Raw genomic sequence first — 5,383 nt, 5'->3', positions numbered from 1 at the left:
CTTTTAATTAATTTCAAGACCTTAAATCAGGTCCATATGAAATGTATATAAAGTCGGATCAGCAAATGCCCATGTGTATTAATTACTTTCGTATTTTAATAAAAAAAAATCCTCATTTAAGCTATGGGAAATTGCAGTGTGTGTGTGCTCTGTGCATCCATCCCTGCATTTTTAAGTGAGTTTACCTTACACGCACACTCATCAAATTCAAGATAATGACCCTGGCCTACCCCCAGGAGTCTGCAGATGTGGATACGAATCATAAAGCGTTTCTTTTGGAAGGGAATAGCGCCATTAAAGGAATAATAAAATAAAAATAAAATGAAGAGAGTAAATAATGTTATTCTATGCTTTAGTGGGGCGGTAAGAGAATCCACAATGCACAAGTTCCTATTGCTTGTACAGTAGGCCATTTGAGATGAAAATTACCAGGGGTGAAATCCTGGTTCCATTGAAATCAATGACAAAACTCCTATTGACTTCAATGGGATCAATATGTCACCCAAGGAACTGGGGGCCCAGCAAATAGACTCCTCATTTGGTGTGGAGGAGGATCTTAGAGTTACAAGTGAGTGAATCACTGGGGGTGGGGGAAGGGGGTTGGTTTGGGGATGGAACTGAAACATTTGAAAAAAAAATCGGTTCAGTTTGAACCGGAACTGAATTTTTTTCAACAAAACGAAAAACAAAAAAAAATGTGGAAACTTCCCTCCCCCACCTCCATCTTTTTGTTTAATTTCAGGTTGTTTCTGAGTGGCTTTCACCCCTTTATGGTTTTTTTTAAAGCTAACTTGAAATGAAACACTGTTTCAAAATGAGAAGTCAAAATGTCTTATTTCAAAATGTCCAAAACAATTCCTTTCAACTTCTTTGAAAGTGGTTTTCTTTTCTTTTGTTTTTCTTCAGCTGAAACTATGCACTGAACTCGACATTTCATCAGTCTTTTTGACACAGCCCATATATTTTATTATTTCTTCTGTTAAAACCTCCCCTCCAATCTATTATTCACTATGAAGCTGCCATTTTCAATGCAGCCTGCCCTCGAAAACCTCCCTGAAGTGTCTGAGAAAGGTGGCATCCATGGGCTAGCAGAACTCTGGAATTCCAGCAAACTGCAAAGCTGGCACTTCAGTTCTTCTTCTCCACGTCACCATGTGATAACGTGTTGATAAACGGCCCCTGCACTCAGCTCAGCAAAGAAATGAGCCATTTCTAGTGTCATACGCCGCAAAGCCCAGAATGGACACTTTAAATGACAAAAACACCTCATTGTAAAAATACGTGAATGGGACTTCCAAATGAAGGTCTGATCCTGCTTCCAATAAAACCAATAAGAATGTTTTACTTTGACTTCAACGGGAGCAATGTGACAAAATATTAGAAGGCAAAATTGGCAAGCACAAGGCCTATGAACTACATGCCAGCTCAGACAGAAATGCTACATAGGCCTTTCTCTATGGTGTGAATTTCATGCCTGTTTTGCCATAGCCAAAGTGTAAACCAGAATATTCCTTTTCTACTTCTTTTTAAAACACATGTTAAATGGTTCTTATTTGTCAAATGCGGAGGTAAAGGACGCAACATGGGAGCAGTGTTGTTATAATTGGTCTCCTGCTAAAGAAAATATTTTGTCAAGTGTTGAGTGAATTTTGGTGCTGTCCATGAGGTTGGTGTATCAGGATTGTGTGAGAAGCTCTCTCTCTCTCACTCACTCTCTCTTTTTTTTTTTTTTTTTTTTCATATTTGCCAGCTTTTAGATATGGTAAATGGATTTTTTTCTGCCAAACAGTTCACTCTCTATGGAATAAAAAAACCCCAAAAAGCGCTTTCTGCATCTCGCTCCTTGCAAAGGCACAGTATGTTTTTCAACTTTTTTATCTGTGAGCCTGCTCATTTTTTGGAATGGTCTTCCTTATTCTTCTTGTAAATGGTGCATTGATACCCAAAATAAACACAGAAAGAGGCAAAGTAAAGAATAAGATTCATCTACTCAAATGAAGAGTCCAAAAACGGAATTCTCCAAAAACTACTGTAAGTGCTATAAGATTTCAGACTGCAAACTCATCCAAAGTTAACAGTTAACATAACATTCAGTTATTAAACACCAACAGGATAAAAAGAGCAGTTTCAAACTGACAAAATATTTATTTACTGCAAAATGATGGAATTGTGGTTAAGGTACTGGAGTGGGACTTGGAAGCCTGGATTTAATACTCACCACTAACTTCTGGTGTGACCATGGGCAAGTCATTTCATCTTGCGGTGTCTCAGTTATGCATCTGTAAAATAGTTATAATAATACTTCCTATGTCTGACTTTTTTCTTTAGATTGTAAATTCTTTGGAGCAGGTACTGGCTGTTAACTATGTGTATGTCCAGTGCCTAGCACAATCGAGCCCTGATCTTGGTTGGGGCCTTTAGAAGGGTTGGTCAAAAATTCTGTTGAAACTGTTTTTCCTTAGAAAATTGGGTTTTAGATGACATAATATTTTTTGCAAAAAGTATTTGCTTTCCATGTAAACTTTTGATTTGTTGTCAAAAAAGTAATGTCTGAAAACTGACATTTTTTTGTGTCAGAGTAACAGCCGTGTTAGTCTGTATCTGCAAAAAGAAGAACAGGAGTACTTGTGGCACCTTAGAGACTAACAAATTTATTAGAGCATAAGCTTTCGTGGACTACAGCCCACTTCTTCGGATGCATATAGAATGGAACATATATTGAGGAGATATATATACACACATACAGAGAGCATAAACAGGTGGGAGTTGTCTTACCAACTCTGAGAGGCCAATTAATTAAGAGAAAAAAAACTTTTGAAGTGATAATCAAGCTAGCCGAGTACAGACAGTTTGATAATAAGTGTGAGAGTACTTACAAGGGGAGATAGATTTTTGTGTGTGTGGCCAAAACCCAAAATATTTCCTCTCAGCTATGCTGTCATGGTGCCTCATGAGAGTTGTAGTTTGATTGTCTCATGTTCCCATTATCCTCTATGAGCCAGACTCCCCAGCCAGACTACATCTTCCAGGATGCACCACAGCCAAGGACTCCCATGCTGTACTCGCACCCCACACCAAAAAGGGAGACCATTGTGCATCATGGGAGAGGTAGTCTCACCAGGGAGCCCAGCCTGCTGGGGAGAATGGAAGCATGAGGCAACGCAGTGACACTGTAGATTCCAAATATTTTTGTTCTCAGCCAAAAGATTTCATTTTTCAATTTTTCACCGAAAAGTCAACATCTTCTGTGAAAAAAAAACAAAAAACAAAAACACTTTCCAGCATTCAGGCATAGCTATAATACAAATAAATAATTAATATAAGCCATAAAAACACTGTATCTAAATTATATCTGGGTGATATGCATAAAATGTAACAGAGATCTGCTGATTCCCATTGTAGAACTCCTATTAAAGAATAATTGTATCATGTTTATCTGTTGATATTTCTTGATCTCCGTAGTTATGCTAGAGAAATACAAACGTCTTACTTTATTGTAACTGTAGCGGGGTGGTCACCCGGCCCAGAAAGGGTTAAAGCCAGCCCTAGGAGAGGGCTGAGGCTGGGAAGGAAAGCCTGGGATGATTGGGGAAGGCAGTAACAGCTGGGGCCACATCCCAATCAGGCCCAGCTGATCCCTATAAGAGGCTGCGAGCCAGAAGCCCAGTCTCTCTCTGCCTTCAGAGAGAGAAGAGCCTGGCTGCTGGGAAGCTCAGGGTGCCTAGAGTGAGGCAGGGCTGGGGAAAGGCCAGAGGGGCTGGAGAGCTCCAGGCTGGCAACTCCCCAGGCTGCAGGGCCTTGTCCAAGGTTCCAGAGAGGGGCAGCAGGTCCAGACCCAACCTTGCCTATGATGAGGGCTTATACTGCAGTCTGCCCCAGGGAGTGGGGCTAGATGGTGACTGGCAGTAGCCGTACACTGAGGCGAGGTGGGGTTAGTGGGTGGGGGTTCCCTGGGGAGAGGAGACCCCAGATAAAGGGGCACCGGGTCTGGGAGGGACACGGGGGCCAAGTGGCGAGGCGGATCACCGGCCTGCAGAGGGCGTTCCAAGGCTGGCAGAGCTAATTCCCATGGACGACCAGCAGGAGGTGCCGCAGGGGTGAGTCTGCACTCTTACAGTAACATTAAGAGCATTAATTTAGCAACATAAGGACATGGAACATAGGATTGGAAGTGTCCTCCTGGCTCATCAAGTCATAGTAATGTTAATTCAGCCATGTTTCATATACTATAGTTATGATGATATGCAGTGAACTGAACATATCCATAATCTTTTAAAAAACAGAGGCATAGAAAATACAACATATATGCAGCATATATGAGATAATTTTACTATGATAACCATAGGGGAAATCCTGGCCCTATTGAAGTCAATTGCAAAACTCCCATTGACTTCAATGGAACCAGAATTCAACCTCTAACTTTTTTTCATTTTTCTAACTTTTAAGCATTTAAGTTGGTAAACAATCTTATTAATATAAGTTTTTATATTTTAATTTCCCTGTTGCTTCAAGAAAAACCCAGCATGAATAATACCACCACCTTGCAATTGTATAGCCCTTCATCTATAGCTTTCTGTACTAGCTTCCGGCCTGATCTTTTGTGTATTCTGCCTGGCCTAGAAGCTGTCTTTAGTGCATAGTCCTATCTCTCTTATAGAGATAATGCAACTAGCCAGCCACTATCTTTAGTGTATTTTGGCAGTGTTGGAGGCTGAATAACTGCAGGCTCCTATGGAATATGTAGATTTGTACTATCAAGCATAAGATTTACCTGGATATCATTGTTTTTTTTGTTTTTGTTTTTATTATATTTGCCTGAGGTCACTTTAATTTATGTAAAAAAACCAAACAGCAAAATTTACTGCATCCCCAGTGTCCTAAGCCAGCACTAAATAAAGAATCTAACGAACTATCATAATAAAATTCACATGATCATAACTTCAAAACTATCAGCCCAATTTCCTTAAAGCTTGGCCTATTCATTACCTGAGATCTATAAAGCAAGTCATGTTTGAATAAACTTGGTTCAGACATTATTGACATATGCATGTGCAACATTTTGATTGGAACCCCTGTGGACATACATTTTTTGACAAAGCTATAACTCAAAAGTGACTAAATGGAGTTCGTTAAAATATCCTACAAAGAGTTCATCTCTGTGCTGAAACCATGCATGGAAATTTTAGCCTCCTGAGACCTGGTTTGAGGATGTTTACATGATATCTTAGCACAGTTATATTAGATGTTGCATCTTAACCTCAACTATAGTAGTTGGGCCAGCCCCCATTGTAATCCAGAGAAGGCTCATTAAACTTGAGTCTTCTGTTGATAAATGCAAAATAATGCACATTGGAAAGCGTAATCCCAACGATACATATAAAAT

This window comes from Chrysemys picta, chromosome 5, assembly GCF_011386835.1.
Source record: "Chrysemys picta bellii isolate R12L10 chromosome 5, ASM1138683v2, whole genome shotgun sequence".
Lineage (NCBI taxonomy): Eukaryota > Metazoa > Chordata > Testudines > Emydidae > Chrysemys > Chrysemys picta.
This window is presented reverse-complemented; position numbering follows the sequence as displayed.